Consider the following 16,939-nt stretch of genomic DNA (forward strand, 5'->3'; position numbering starts at 1 on the left):
TGAGGCCCATATGATTTTGGTTCCACATGCTGAGGAGGAGAGAGACAATAGGCTTTTAACTAACCACGAAGTGCAATGGTTGGGAGAGTGTCAGAAAGCACCAATGGCAGAAAGACCCCTTTACTCTCAGCCGGGCCCTCCATTGCTATAGAGGTGGAAGGCACAAAGCACTGCCTCCATCCTTCAATGGGAGACAAGCCATAAACTGTCTTGCCTCCAGCTCTTTAGGAAGCTGGGAAAGAACTCGCTTTCCACAGTGCTGTTACAGCATACGAGGAAACTCTCATACCGAGGCAGCTCAAACGCCATTTCTTCCCAGTGCTTAACTGGCCGCTTTAGGACTTCCGCTTCTGCCACAGTTCCACCTTGCCTACCCGGCTCAGACGAAATGCCTACATCTTCCCCTTAGGCAACGGGGGCGAAGCCCACATGATTGTGCTGCCACATGTTTGCAGGAGCAGACAATAGGCTTTTAACAAACCGCCATTGTGAACTGGGTCAGAGAGTGTCAGAATGCACATATGTCAGAAAGGGCCCTTGCTCTCAGCCGTGCCCTCCATTGCTCTCGAGGTGGAAGGCACAAAGCACTGCCTCCATCCTTCAATAGGAGACAAGCCAGCAACTGTCCTGCTTCCAGCTCTTTAGGAAGCTGGGAAAGCACTCGCATTCCACAGTGCTCTTACAGCGTCCTGGGAACGTCTCCTACAAAGGCAGCTGAACACCGTGTCTTTTCAGCCCTTAACTCACCAATCTGCAACATCTGCTTCTGCCGCATTTCCACCTTGCCAACCCGGCTCAGACGAAATGCCTACATCTTCCCCTGAAGCGACTGTGCTGATTCCCAAAGGATTGAGCATCCACATGCTTAGGAGGCGATAAACTGCATGCCTTTTCCCAACCACCATTTTACACTGCTTAGAGAGCGTCGGAAAGCAGCTATGTCAGAAAGGCCCCTTTGCTCTCAGCCATGCCCTCCATTGCTCTCGAGGTGGAAGGCACAAGGCACTGGTTCTGGATCCACCCCTCAAAGGGAGACAAACCACATCTTGGCCTGCTTCCAGCTCTTTAGGAAGCGGAGAAAAAACTCCCTTTCCACAGTGCTCTTACAGCGTCCTGGGAACATCTCATACAAAGGAGGCTGAACGCCGTTTCTTTTCAGCACTTCACTCGCCAGTCTGGGACATCTGCATCCTGCACGTTTCCACCTTGACAACCCGGCTCAGACGAAATGCCTACATCCTCCCCTGGAGCAATTGGGATGAGGCCCATAGGATTGTGGTTCCACATGCTGAGGAGGAGAGAGACAATAGGCTTGTAACTAACCACGAAGTGCAACGGTTGGGAGAGTGTCAGAAAGCACCAATGGCAGAAAGACCCCATTACTCTCAGCCGCGCCCTCCATTGCTGTAGAGGTGGAAGGCACAAAGCACTGCCTCCATCCTTCAATGGGAGACAAGCCATAAACTGTCTTGCCTCCAGCTCTTTAGGAAGCTGGGAAAGAACTCGCTTTCCACAGTGCTGTTACAGCATACGAGGAAACTCTCATACCGAGGCAGCTCAAACGCCATTTCTTCCCAGTGCTTAACTGGCCGCTTTAGGACTTCCGCTTCTGCCACAGTTCCACCTTGCCTACCCGGCTCAGACGAAATGCCTACATCTTCCCCTTAAGCAACGGGGGCGAAGCCCACACGATTGTGCTGCCACATGCTTAGCAGGAGCAGACAATAGGCTTTTTAAAAACCGCCATTGTGCACTGGGTCAGAGAGTGTCAGAATGCACCTATGTCAGAAAGGGCCCTTTGCTCTCAGCCGTGCCCTCCATTGCTCTAGAGGTGGAAGGCACAAAGCACTGCCTCCATCCTTCAATTGGAGACAAGCCATAAACTGTCTTGCCTCCAGCTCTTTAGGAAGCTGACAAACAACTCGCTTTCCACAGTCCTGTTACAGCACACCGGGGAACTTCTCATACCAAGGCAGATCAATTGGCATTTCTTCCCAGCCCTTAACTCGCAGCTGTAGGACTCCTGCTTCTGCCGCAATTCCACCTTGCCAACCCGGCTCAGACGAAATGCCTACATCTTCCCCTGAAGCAACTGGGCTGAGTCCCAAATGATTGAGCGTCCACGTGCTTAGGAGGCGATAGACTGCACGCCTTTTTCCAACCACCATTGTGCACTGCTGGAGAGAGTGTCGGAAAGCAGCTATTTCAGAAAGACCCCTTTGCTCTCAGCCGTGCCCTTCATTGCTCTAGACGTGGAATGCACAATGCACTGGCTCCCCCCCTCAAGCGGCGACAAGCCACAGACCATCTTCCTTCCATCTCTTTAGGAAGCTGAGCAAGAACTCGCTTTCAACAGTGCTCTTTCTGTGTCCTGGCAACATCTCATACAAAGGCAGCTGATATGCCATTTCTTTTCAGCGCTTAACTCGCAGATTTGGAACTTCTGCTCCTGCCAGATTTCCACCTGGCCAACCCGGCTCAGACTAAATGTCTACATCTTCCCCTTCAGCAACGGGGACGAGGCCCAGATGACTGAGCTTCCGCATGCTTAGCAGGAGCAGACAATAGGCTTTTTACAAACCGCCATTGTGCACTGGCTCAGAGAGTGTCAGTATGCACCTATGTCAGAAAGGGCCCTTGGATCTCAGCCGTGCCCTCCATTGCTCTAGAGGTGGAAGGCACAAAGCACTGCCTCCATCCTTCAATAGGAGACAAGCCAGCAACTGTCCTGCTTCCAGCTCTTTAGGAAGCTTGGAAAGCACTCGCATTCCACAGTGCTCTTACAGCGTCCTGGGAACGTCTCATACAAAGGCAGCTGAACACCGTGTCTTTTCAGCCCTTAACTCACCAATCTGCAACATCTGCTTCTGCCGCATTTCCACCTTGCCAACCCGGCTCAGACGAAATGCCTACATCTTCCCCTGAAGCGACTGTGCTGATTCCCAAATGATTGAGCATCCACATGCTTAGGAGGCGATAAACTGCATGCCTTTTTCCAACCAATATTTTACACTGCTTAGAGAGCGTCAGAAAGCAGCTATGTCAGAAAGGCCCCTTTGCTCTCAGCCATGCCCTCCATTGCTCTCAAGGTGGAAGGCACAAGGCACTGGTTCTGGATCCACCCCTCAATGGGAGACAAACCACATCTTGGCCTGCTTCCAGCTCTTTAGGAAGTGGAGAAAAAACTCCCTTTCCACAGTGCTCTTACAGCGTCCGGGGAACATCTCATACAAAGGAGGCTGAACGGCGTTTCTTTTCAGCACTTCACTCGCCAGTCTGGGACATCTGCATCCTGCACGTTTCCACCTTGCCAACCCGGCTCAGACGAAATGCCTACATCCTCCCCTTGAGCAATTGGGATGAGGCCCATAGGATTGTGGTTCCACATGCTGAGGGGGAGAGAGACAATAGGCTTTTAACTAACCACGAAGTGCAACGGTTGGGAGAGTGTCAGAAAGCACCAATGGCAGAAAGACCCCTTTACTCTCAGCCGCGCCCTCCATTGCTGTAGAGGTGGAAGGCACAAAGCACTGCCTCCATCCTTCAATGGGAGACAAGCCATAAACTGTCTTGCCTCCAGCTCTTTAGGAAGCTGACAAACAACTCGCTTTCCACAGTCCTGTTACAGCAGACCGGGGAACTTCTCATACCAAGGCAGCTCAAATGGCATTTCTTCCCAGCCCTTAACTCGCAGCGTTAGGACTCCTGCTTCTGCCGCAATTCCACCTTGCCAACCCGGCTCAGACGAAATGCCTACATCTTCCCCTGAAGCAACTGGGCTGAGTCCCAAATGATTGAGCGTCCACGTGCTTAGGAGGCGATAGACTGCACGCCTTTTTCCAACCACCATTGTGCACTGCTGGAGAGAGTGTCGGAAAGCAGCTATGTCAGAAAGACCCCTTTGCTCTCAGCCGTGCCCTTCATTGCTCTAGACGTGGAATGCACAATGCACTGGCTCCCCCCCTCAAGCGGCGACAAGCCACAGACCATCTTCCTTCCATCTCTTTAGGAAGCTGAGCAAGAACTCGCTTTCAACAGTGCTCTTTCTGTGTCCTGGCAACATCTCATACAAAGGCAGCTGATATGCCATTTCTTTTCAGCGCTTAACTCGCAGATTTGGAACTTCTGCTCCTGCCAGATTTCCACCTGGCCAACCCGGCTCAGACGAAATGTCTACATCTTCCCCTTCAGCAACGGGGACGAGGCCCAGATGACTGTGCTTCCGCATGCTTAGCAGGAGCAGACAATAGGCTTTTTACAAACCGCCATTGTGCACTGGCTCAGAGAGTGTCAGAATGCACCTATGTCAGAAAGGGCCCTTGGATCTCAGCCGTGCCCTCCATTGCTCTAGAGGTGGAAGGCACAAAGCACTGCCTCCATCCTTCAATTGGAGACAAGCCAGCAACTGTCCTGCTTCCAGCTCTTTAGGAAGCTGGGAAAGCACTCGCATTCCACAGTGCTCTTACAGCGTCCTGGGAACGTCTCCTACAAAGGCAGCTGAACACCGTGTCTTTTCAGCCCTTAACTCACCAATCTGCAACATCTGCTTCTGCCGCATTTCCACCTTGCCAACCCGGCTCCCACGAAATGCCTACATCTTCCCCTGAAGCGACTGTGCTGATTCCCAAAGGATTGAGCATCCACATGCTTAGGAGGCGATAAACTGCATGCATTTTTCAAACCACCATTTTACACTGCTTAGAGAGCGTCGGAAAGCAGCTATGTCAGAAAGGCCCCTTTGCTCTCAGCCATGCCCTCCATTGCTCTCGAGGTGGAAGGCACAAGGCACTGGTTCTGGATCCACCCCTCAATGGGAGACAAACCACATCTTGGCCTGCTTCCAGCTCTTTAGGAAGTGGAGAAAAAACTCCCTTTCCACAGTGCTCTTACAGCGTCCTGGGAACATCTCATACAAAGGAGGCTGAACGGCGTTTCTTTTCAGCACTTCACTCGCCAGTCTGGGACATCTGCATCCTGCACGTTTCCACCTTGCCACCCCGGCTCAGACGAAATGCCTACATCCTCCCCTTGAGCAATTGGGATGAGGCCCATTGGATTGTGGTTCCACATGTTGAGGGGTAGAGAGACAATAGGCTTTTAACTAACCACGAAGTGCAATGGTTGGGAGAGTGTCAGAAAGCACCAATGGCAGAAAGACCCCTTTAATCTCAGCCGCGCCCTCCATTGCTCTAGAGGTGGAAGGCACAAAGCACTGAATCCATCCTTCAATGAGAGACAAGCCATAAACTGTCTTGCCTCCAGCTCTTTAGGAAGCTGAGAAAGAACTCGCTTTCCACAGCGCACGAGGAAACTCTCATACAGAGGCTGCTCAAATGCCATTTCTTCCCAGTGCTTAACTGGCCGCTTTAGGACTCCCGCGTCTGCCACAGTTCCACCTTGCCAACCCGGCTCAGACGAAATGCCTACATCTTCCCCTTAAGCAACGGGGGCGAAGCCCACATGATTGTGCTGCCACATGCTTAGCAGGAGCAGACAATAGGCTTTTTACAAACAGCCAATGTGCACTGCGTCTGAGAGTGTCAGAATGCACCTATGTCAGAAAGGGCCCTTTGCTCTCAGCCGTGCCCTCCATTGCTCTAGACGTGGAAGGCACAAAGCACTGCCTCCATCCTTCAATTGGAGATAAGCCATGAACTGTCTTGCCTCCAGCTCTTTAGGAAGCTGACAAACAACTCGCTTTCACAGTCCTGTTACAGCAGACCGGGGAACTTCTCATACAAAGGTAGCTCAAATGGCATTTCTTCCCAGCCCTTAACTCGCAGCTTTAGGACTCCTGCTTCTGCCGCAATTGCACCTTGCCAACCCGGCTCAGACGAAATGCCGACATCTTCCACTGAAGCACCTGTGCTGATTCCCAAATGATTGAGCATCCTCATGCTTAGGAGGCGATAAACTGCATGCCTTTTTCCAACCACCATTTTGCACTGCTTAGAGAGCGTCGGAAAGCAGCTATGTCAGAAAGGCCCCTTTGCTCTCAGCCATGCCCTCCATTGCTCTCGTGGTCGAAGGCACAAGGCACTGGTTCTGGATCCACCCCTCAATGGGAGACAAACCACATCTTGGCCTGCTTCCAGCTCTTTAGGAAGTGGAGAAAAAACTCCCTTTCCACAGTGCTCTTACAGCGTACTGGGAACATCTCATACAAAGGAGGCTGAACGCCATTTTTTTTCAGCACTTCACTCGCCAGTCTGGGAAATCTGCATCCTGCACGTTTCCACGTTGTCAACCCGGCTCAGACGAAATGCCTACATCTTCCTCTAGAGCAATGGGGATGAGGCCCATATGATTTTTGTTCCACATGCTGAGGAGGAGAGAGACAATAGGCTTTTAACTAACCACGAAGTGCAATGGTTGGGAGAGTGTCAGATAGCACCAATGGCAGAAAGACCCCTTTACTCTCAGCCGCGCCCTCCATTGCTGTAGAGGTGGAAGGCACAAAGCACTGCCTCCATCCTTCAATGGGAGACAAGCCATAAACTGTCTTGCATCCAGCTCTTTAGGAAGCTGGGAAAGAACTCGCTTTCCACAGTGCTGTTACAGCATACGAGGAAACTCTCATACAGAGGCAGCTCAAATGCCATTTCTTCCTAGTGCTTAACTGGCCGCTTTAGGACTTCCGCTTCTGCCACAGTTCCACCTTGCCAACCCGGCTCAGACGAAATGCCTACATCTTCCCCTTAGGCAACGGGGGCGAAACCCACATGATTGTGCTGCCACATGTTTGCAGGAGCAGACAATAGGCTTTTAACAAACCGCCATTGTGAACTGGGTCAGAGAGTGTCAGAATGCACATATGTCAGAAAGGGCCCTTGCTCTCAGCCGTGCCCTCCATTGCTCTCGAGGTGGAAGGCACAAAGCACTGCCTCCATCCTTCAATAGGAGACAAGCCAGCAACTGTCCTGCTTCCAGCTCTTTAGGAAGCTGGGAAAGCACTCGCATTCCACAGTGCTCTTACAGCGTCCTGGGAACGTCTCCTACAAAGGCAGCTGAACACCGTGTCTTTTCAGCCCTTAACTCACCAATCTGCAACATCTGCTTCTGCCGCATTTCCACCTTGCCAACCCGGCTCAGACGAAATGCCTACATCTTCCCCTGAAGCGACTGTGCTGATTCCCAAAGGATTGAGCATCCACATGCTTAGGAGGCGATAAACTGCATGCCTTTTCCCAAGAACCATTTTACACTGCTTAGAGAGCGTCGGAAAGCAGCTATGTCAGAAAGGCCCCTTTGCTCTCAGCCATGCCCTCCATTGCTCTCGAGGTGGAAGGCACAAGGCACTGGTTCTGGATCCACCCCTCAAAGGGAGACAAACCACATCTTGTCCTGCTTCCAGCTCTTTAGGAAGTGGAGAAAAAACTCCCTTTCCACAGTGCTCTTACAGCGTCCTGGGAACATCTCATACAAAGGAGGCTGAACGCCGTTTCTTTTCAGCAGTTCACTCGCCAGTCTGGGACATCTGCATCCTGCACGTTTCCACCTTGCCAAACCGGCTCAGACGAAATGCCTACATCTTCCCCTTGAGCAATGGGGATGAGGCCCATAGGATTGTGGTTCCACATGCTGAGGAGGAGAGAGACAATAGGCTTTCAACTAACCACGAAGTGCAACGGTTGGGAGAGTGTCAGAAGGCACCAATGGCAGAAAGACCCCTTAACTCTCAGCCGCGCCCTCCATTGCTGTAGAGGTGGAAGGCACAAAGCACTGCCTCCATCCTTCAATGGGAGACAAGCCATAAACTGTCTTGCCTCCAGCTGTTTAGGAAGCTGGGAAAGAACTCGCTTTCCACAGTGCTGTTACAGCATACGAGGAAACTCTCATACCGAGGCAGCTCAAACGCCATTCCTTCCCAGTGCTTAACTGGCCACTTTAGGACTTCCGCTTCTGCCACAGTTCCACCTTGCCAACCCGCCTCAGACGAAATGCCTACATCTTCCCCTTAAGCAATGGGGGCGAAGCCCACATGATTGTGCTGCCACATGCTTAGCAGGAGCAGACAATAGGCTTTTTACAAACCGCCATTGTGCACTGGGTCAGAGAGTGTCAGAATGCACCTATGTCAGAAAGGGCCCTTTGCTCTCAGCCGTGCCCTCCATTGCTCTAGAGGTGGAAGGCACAAAGCACTGCCTCCATCCTTCAATGGGAGACAAGCCATAAACTGTCTTGCATCCAGCTCTTTAGGAAGCTGGGAAAGAACTCGCTTTCCAAAGTGCTGTTACAGCATACGAGGAAACTCTCATACAGAGGCAGCTCAAATGCCATTTCTTCCCAGTGCTTAACTGGCCGCTTTAGGACTTCCGCTTCTGCCACAGTTCCTCCTTGCCAACCCGGCTCAGACGAAATGCCTACATCTTCCCCTTAGGCAACGGGGGCGGAGCCCACATGATTGTGCTGCCACATGCTTAGCAGGAGCAGACAATAGGCTTTTTACAAACCGCCATTGTGAACTGGGTCAGAGAGTGTCAGAATGCACATATGTCAGAAAGGGCCCTTTGCTCTCAGCCGTGCCCTCCATTGCTCTCGAGGTGGAAGGCACAAAGCACTGCCTCCATCCTTCAATTGGAGACAAGCCATAAACTGTCTTGCCTCCAGCTCTTTAGGAAGCTGACAAACAGCTCGCTTTCCGCAGTCCTGTTACAGCAGACCGGGGAACTTCTCATACAAAGGCAGCTCAAATGGCATTTCTTCCCAGCCCTTAACTCGCAGCTTTAGGACTCCTGCTTCTGCCGCAATTCCACCTTTCCAACCCGGCTCAGTCGATATGCCTACATCTTCCCCTGAAGCAACTGGGCTGAGTCCCAAATGATTGAGCGTCCACGTGCTTAGGAGGCGATAGACTGCACGCCTTTTTCCAACCACCATTGTGCACTGCTGGATAGAGTCTCGGAAAGCAGCTAGGTCAGAAAGACCCCTTTGCTCTCAGCCCTGCCCTTCATTGATCTAGACATGGAATGCACAATGCACTGGCTCCCCCACTCAAGGGGCGACAAGCCACAGACCATCTTCCTTCCATCTCTTTAGGAAGCTGAGCAAGAACTCGCTTTCAACAGTGCTCTTTCTGTGTCCTGGCAACCACTCATACAAAGGCAGCTGATATGCCATTTCTTTTCAGCGCTTAACTCGCAGATTTGGAACTTCTGCTCCTGCCACATTTCCACCTTGCCAACCCGGCTCAGACGAAATGTCTACATCTTCCCCTTCAGCAACGGGGACCAGGCCCAGATGACTGTGCTTCCACATGCTTAGCAGGAGCAGACAATAGGCTTTTTGCAAACCGGCATTGTGCACAGGGTATGAGAGTGTCAGAATGCACCTATGTCAGAAAGGGCCTTTTGCTCTCAGCCGTGCCCTCCATTGCTCTAGAGGTGGAAGGCACAAAGCACTGCCTCCATCCTTCAATAGGAGACAAGCCAGCAACTGTCCTGCTTCCAGCTCGTTAGGAAGCTGGGAAAGCACTCGCATTCCACAGTGCTCTTACAGCGTCCCGGGAACGTCTCATAAAAAGGCAGCTGAACACCGTGTCTTTTCAGCCCTTAACTCACCAATCTGCAACATCTGCTTCTGCCGCATTTCCACCTTGCCAACCCGGCTCAGACGAAATGCCTACATCTTCCTCTTGAGCAATGGGGATGAGGCCCATAGGATTGTGGTTCCACATGCTGAGGAGGAGAGAGGCAATAGGCTTTTAACTAACCACGGAGTGCAACGGTTGGGAGAGTGTCAGAAAGCACCAATGGCAGAAAGACCCCTTTACTCTCAGCCGCGCCCTCCATTGCTGTAGAGGTGGAAGGCACAAAGCACTGAATCCATCCTTCAATGGGAGACAAGCCATAAACTGTCTTGCCTCCAGCTCTTTAGGAAGCTGGGAAAGAACTCGCTTTCCACAGCGTACGATGAAACTCTCATACAGAGGCAGCTCAAATGCCATTTCTTCCCAGTGCTTAACTGGCCGCTTTAGGACTCCCGCGTCTGCCACAGTTCCACCTTGCCAACCCGGCTCAGATGAAATGCCTACATCTTCCCCTTAAGCAACGGGGCGAAGCCCACATGATTGTGCTGCCACATGCTTAGCAGGAGCAGACAATAGGCTTTTTACAAACCGCCATTGTGCACTGGGTCAGAGAGTGTCAGAATGCACCTATGTCAGAAAGGGCCCTTTGCTCTCAGCCGTGCCCTCCATTGCTCTAGACGTGGAAGGCACAAAGCACTGCCTCCATCCTTCAATGGGAGACAAGCCATAAACTGTCTTGCCTCCAGCTCTTTAGGAAGCTGACAAACAACTCGCTTTCCACAGTCCTGTTACAGCAGACCGGGGAACTTCTCATACAAAGGCAGCTCAAATGCCATTTCTTTTCAGGGCTTAACTCGCAGATTTGGAACTTATGCTCCTGCCACATTTCCACCTTGCCAACCCGGCTCAGGCGAAATGTCTACATCTTACCCTTCAGCAACGGGGACGAGGCCCAGATGACTGTGCTTCCGCATGCTTTGCAGGAGCAGACATTAGGCTTTTTACAAACCGCCATTGTGCACTGGCCCAGAGAGTGTCAGAATGCACCTATGTCAGAAAGGGCCCTTTGCTCTCAGCCGTGCCCTCCATTGCTCTAGAGGTGAAAGGCACAAAGCACTGCCTCCATCCTTCAATTGGAGACAAGCCATAAACTTTCTTGCCTCCAGCTCTTTAGGAAGCTGAGAAAGAACTCGCTTTCGACAGTGCTGTTACAGCAGACCGGGGAACTTCTCATACAAAGGCAGCTCAAATGGCATTTCTTCCCAGCCCTTAACTCGCAGCGTTAGGACTCCTGCTTCTGCCGCAATTCCACCTTGCCAACTCGGCTCAGACGAAATGCCTACATCTTCCCCTGAAGCAACTGGGCTGAGTCCCAAATGATTGAGCGTCCACGTGCTTAGGAGGCGATAGACTGCACGCCTTTTTCCAACCACCATTGTGCACTGCTGGAGAGAGTGTCGGAAAGCAGCTATGTCAGAAAGACCCCTTTGCTCTCAGCCGTGCCCTTCATTGCTCTAGACGTGGAATGCACAATGCACTGGCTCCCCCCCTCAAGCGGCGACAAGCCACAGACCATCTTCCTTCCATCTCTTTAGGAAGCTGAGCAAGAACTCGCTTTCAAAAGTGCTCTTTCTGTGTCCTGGCAACATCTCATACAAAGGCAGCTGATATGCCATTTCTTTTCAGCGCTTAACTCGCAGATTTGGAACTTCTGCTCCTGCCACATTTCCACCTTGCCAACCCGGCTCAGACGAAATGTCTACATCTTCCCCTTCAGCAACGGGGACGAGGCCCAGATGACTGTGCTTCCGCATGCTTAGCAGGAGCAGACAATAGGCTTTTTACAAACCGCCATTGTGCACTGGGTCAGAGAGTGTCAGAATGCACCTATGTCAGAAAGGGCCCTTGGATCTCAGCCGTGCCCTCCATTGCTCTAGAGGTGGAAGGCACAAAGCACTGCCTCCATCCTTCAATAGGAGACAAGCCAGCAACTGTCCTGCTTCCAGCTCTTTAGGAAGCTGGGAAAGCACTCGCATTCCACAGTGCTCTTACAGCGTCCTGGGAACGTCTCATACAAAGGCAGCTGAACACCGTGTCTTTTCAGCCCTTAACTCACCAATCTGCAACATCTGCTTCTGCCGCATTTCCACCTTGCCAACCCGGCTCAGACGAAATGCCTACATCTTCCCCTGAAGCGTCTGTGCTGATTCCCAAAGGATTGAGCATCCACATGCTTAGGAGGCGATAAACTGCATGCCTTTTTCCAACCACCATTTTACACTGCTTAGAGAGCGTCGGAAAGCAGCTATGTCAGAAAGGCCCCTTTGCTCTCAGCCATGCCCTCCATTGCTCTCGAGGTGGAAGGCACAAGGCACTGGTTCTGGATCCACCCCTCAAAGGGAGACAAACCACATCTTGGCCTGCTTCCAGCTCTTTAGGAAGTGGAGAAAAAACTCCCTTTCCACAGTGCTCTTACAGCGTCCTGGGAACATCTCATACAAAGGAGGCTGAACGCCGTTTCTTTTCAGCAGTTCACTCGCCAGTCTGGGACATCTGCATCCTGCACGTTTCCACCTTGCCAAACCGGCTCAGACGAAATGCCTACATCTTCCCCTTGAGCAATGGGGATGAGGCCCATAGGATTGTGGTTCCACATGCTGAGGAGGAGAGAGACAATAGGCTTTCAACTAACCACGAAGTGCAACGGTTGGGAGAGTGTCAGAAGGCACCAATGGCAGAAAGACCCCTTAACTCTCAGCCGCGCCCTCCATTGCTGTAGAGGTGGAAGGCACAAAGCACTGCCTCCATCCTTCAATGGGAGACAAGCCATAAACTGTCTTGCCTCCAGCTCTTTAGGAAGCTGGGAAAGAACTCGCTTTCCACAGTGCTGTTACAGCATACGAGGAAACTCTCATACAGAGGCAGCTCAAATGCCATTTCTTCCTAGTGCTTAACTGGCCGCTTTAGGACTTCCGCTTCTGCCACAGTTCCACCTTGCCAACCCGGCTCAGACGAAATGTCTACATCTTCCCCTTCAGCAACGGGGACCAGGCCCACATGACTGTGCTTCCACATGCTTAGCAGGAGCAGACAATAGGCTTTTTGCAAACCGGCATTGTGCACAGGGTATGAGAGTGTCAGAATGCACCTATGTCAGAAAGGGCCTTTTGCTCTCAGCCGTGCCCTCCATTGCTCTAGAGGTGGAAGGCACAAAGCACTGCCTCCATCCTTCAATAGGAGACAAGCCAGCAACTGTCCTGCTTCCAGCTCGTTAGGAAGCTGGGAAAGCACTCGCATTCCACAGTGCTCTTACAGCGTCCCGGGAACGTCTCATAAAAAGGCAGCTGAACACCGTGTCTTTTCAGCCCTTAACTCACCAATCTGCAACATCTGCTTCTGCCGCATTTCCACCTTGCCAACCCGGCTCAGACGAAATGCCTACATCTTCCTCTTGAGCAATGGGGATGAGGCCCATAGGATTGTGGTTCCACATGCTGAGGAGGAGAGAGGCAATAGGCTTTTAACTAACCACGGAGTGCAACGGTTGGGAGAGTGTCAGAAAGCACCAATGGCAGAAAGACCCCTTTACTCTCAGCCGCGCCCTCCATTGCTGTAGAGGTGGAAGGCACAAAGCACTGAATCCATCCTTCAATGGGAGACAAGCCATAAACTGTCTTGCCTCCAGCTCTTTAGGAAGCTGGGAAAGAACTCGCTTTCCACAGCGTACGATGAAACTCTCATACAGAGGCAGCTCAAATGCCATTTCTTCCCAGTGCTTAACTGGCCGCTTTAGGACTCCCGCGTCTGCCACAGTTCCACCTTGCCAACCCGGCTCAGATGAAATGCCGACACCTTCCCCTTAAGCAACGGGGCGAAGCCCACATGATTGTGCTGCCACATGCTTAGCAGGAGCAGACAATAGGCTTTTTACAAACCGCCATTGTGCACTGGGTCAGAGAGTGTCAGAATGCACCTATGTCAGAAAGGGCCCTTTGCTCTCAGCCGTGCCCTCCATTGCTCTAGACGTGGAAGGCACAAAGCACTGCCTCCATCCTTCAATGGGAGACAAGCCATAAACTGTCTTGCCTCCAGCTCTTTAGGAAGCTGACAAACAACTCGCTTTCCACAGTCCTGTTACAGCAGACCGGGGAACTTCTCATACAAAGGCAGCTCAAATGCCATTTCTTTTCAGGGCTTAACTCGCAGATTTGGAACTTATGCTCCTGCCACATTTCCACCTTGCCAACCCGGCTCAGGCGAAATGTCTACATCTTACCCTTCAGCAACGGGGACGAGGCCCAGATGACTGTGCTTCCGCATGCTTTGCAGGAGCAGACATTAGGCTTTTTACAAACCGCCATTGTGCACTGGCCCAGAGAGTGTCAGAATGCACCTATGTCAGAAAGGGCCCTTTGCTCTCAGCCGTGCCCTCCATTGCTCTAGAGGTGAAAGGCACAAAGCACTGCCTCCATCCTTCAATTGGAGACAAGCCATAAACTTTCTTGCCTCCAGCTCTTTAGGAAGCTGAGAAAGAACTCGCTTTCGACAGTGCTGTTACAGCAGACTGGGGAACTTCTCATACAAAGGCAGCTCAAATGGCATTTCTTCCCAGCCCTTAACTCGCAGCGTTAGGACTCCTGCTTCTGCCGCAATTCCACCTTGCCAACTCGGCTCAGACGAAATGCCTACATCTTCCCCTGAAGCAACTGGGCTGAGTCCCAAATGATTGAGCGTCCACGTGCTTAGGAGGCGATAGACTGCACGCCTTTTTCCAACCACCATTGTGCACTGCTGGAGAGAGTGTCGGAAAGCAGCTATGTCAGAAAGACCCCTTTGCTCTCAGCCGTGCCCTTCATTGCTCTAGACGTGGAATGCACAATGCACTGGCTCCCCCCCTCAAGCGGCGACAAGCCACAGACCATCTTCCTTCCATCTCTTTAGGAAGCTGAGCAAGAACTCGCTTTCAAAAGTGCTCTTTCTGTGTCCTGGCAACATCTCATACAAAGGCAGCTGATATGCCATTTCTTTTCAGCGCTTAACTCGCAGATTTGGAACTTCTGCTCCTGCCACATTTCCACCTTGCCAACCCGGCTCAGACGAAATGTCTACATCTTCCCCTTCAGCAACGGGGACGAGGCCCAGATGACTGTGCTTCCGCATGCTTAGCAGGAGCAGACAATAGGCTTTTTACAAACCGCCATTGTGCACTGGGTCAGAGAGTGTCAGAATGCACCTATGTCAGAAAGGGCCCTTGGATCTCAGCCGTGCCCTCCATTGCTCTAGAGGTGGAAGGCACAAAGCACTGCCTCCATCCTTCAATAGGAGACAAGCCAGCAACTGTCCTGCTTCCAGCTCTTTAGGAAGCTGGGAAAGCACTCGCATTCCACAGTGCTCTTACAGCGTCCTGGGAACGTCTCATACAAAGGCAGCTGAACACCGTGTCTTTTCAGCCCTTAACTCACCAATCTGCAACATCTGCTTCTGCCGCATTTCCACCTTGCCAACCCGGCTCAGACGAAATGCCTACATCTTCCCCTGAAGCGTCTGTGCTGATTCCCAAAGGATTGAGCATCCACATGCTTAGGAGGCGATAAACTGCATGCCTTTTTCCAACCACCATTTTACACTGCTTAGAGAGCGTCGGAAAGCAGCTATGTCAGAAAGGCCCCTTTGCTCTCAGCCATGCCCTCCATTGCTCTCGAGGTGGAAGGCACAAGGCACTGGTTCTGGATCCACCCCTCAAAGGGAGACAAACCACATCTTGGCCTGCTTCCAGCTCTTTAGGAAGTGGAGAAAAAACTCCCTTTCCACAGTGCTCTTACAGCGTCCTGGGAACATCTCATACAAAGGAGGCTGAACGCCGTTTCTTTTCAGCAGTTCACTCGCCAGTCTGGGACATCTGCATCCTGCACGTTTCCACCTTGCCAAACCGGCTCAGACGAAATGCCTACATCTTCCCCTTGAGCAATGGGGATGAGGCCCATAGGATTGTGGTTCCACATGCTGAGGAGGAGAGAGACAATAGGCTTTCAACTAACCACGAAGTGCAACGGTTGGGAGAGTGTCAGAAGGCACCAATGGCAGAAAGACCCCTTAACTCTCAGCCGCGCCCTCCATTGCTGTAGAGGTGGAAGGCACAAAGCACTGCCTCCATCCTTCAATGGGAGACAAGCCATAAACTGTCTTGCCTCCAGCTGTTTAGGAAGCTGGGAAAGAACTCGCTTTCCACAGTGCTGTTACAGCATACGAGGAAACTCTCATACCGAGGCAGCTCAAACGCCATTCCTTCCCAGTGCTTAACTGGCCACTTTAGGACTTCCGCTTCTGCCACAGTTCCACCTTGCCAACCCGGCTCAGACGAAATGCCTACATCTTCCCCTTAAGCAACGGGGGCGAAGCCCACATGATTGTGCTGCCACATGCTTAGCAGGAGCAGACAATAGGCTTTTTACAAACCGCCATTGTGCACTGGGTCAGAGAGTGTCAGAATGCACCTATGTCAGAAAGGGCCCTTTGCTCTCAGCCGTGCCCTCCATTGCTCTCGAGGTGGAAGGCACAAAGCACTGCCTCCATCCTTCAATGGGAGACAAGCCATAAACTGTCTTGCCTCCAGCTCTTTAGGAAGCTGACAAAGAACTCGCTTTCCACAGTCCTGTTACAGCAGACCGGGGAACTTCTCATACAAAGGCAGCTCAAATGGCATTTCTTCCCAGCCCTTAAATCGCAGCGTTAGGACTCCTGCTTCTGCCGCAATTCCACCTTGCCAACTCGGCTCAGACGAAATGCCTACATCTTCCCCTGAAGCAACTGGGCTGAGTCCCAAATGATTGAGCGTCCACGTGCTTAGGAGGCGATAGACTGCACGCCTTTTTCCAACCACCATTGTGCACTGCTGGAGAGAGTGTCGGAAAGCAGCTATGTCAGAAAGACCCCTTTGCTCTCAGCCGTGCCCTTCATTGCTCTAGACGTGGAATGCACAATGCACTGGCTCCCCCCCTCAAGCGGCGACAAGCCACAGACCATCTTCCTTCCATCTCTTTAGGAAGCTGAGCAAGAACTCGCTTTCAAAAGTGCTCTTTCTGTGTCCTGGCAACATCTCATACAAAGGCAGCTGATATGCCATTTCTTTTCAGCGCTTAACTCGCAGATTTGGAACTTCTGCTCCTGCCACATTTCCACCTTGCCAACCCGGCTCAGACGAAATGTCTACATCTTCCCCTTCAGCAACGGGGACGAGGCCCAGATGACTGTGCTTCCGCATGCTTAGCAGGAGCAGACAATAGGCTTTTTACAAACCGCCATTGTGCACTGGGTCAGAGAGTGTCAGAATGCACCTATGTCAGAAAGGGCCCTTGGATCTCAGCCGTGCCCTCCATTGCTCTAGAGGTGGAAGGCACAAAGCACTGCCTC

This window comes from Equus caballus, chromosome 14 (assembly GCF_041296265.1).
Source record: "Equus caballus isolate H_3958 breed thoroughbred chromosome 14, TB-T2T, whole genome shotgun sequence".
Classification (NCBI taxonomy): Eukaryota; Metazoa; Chordata; class Mammalia; order Perissodactyla; family Equidae; genus Equus; species Equus caballus.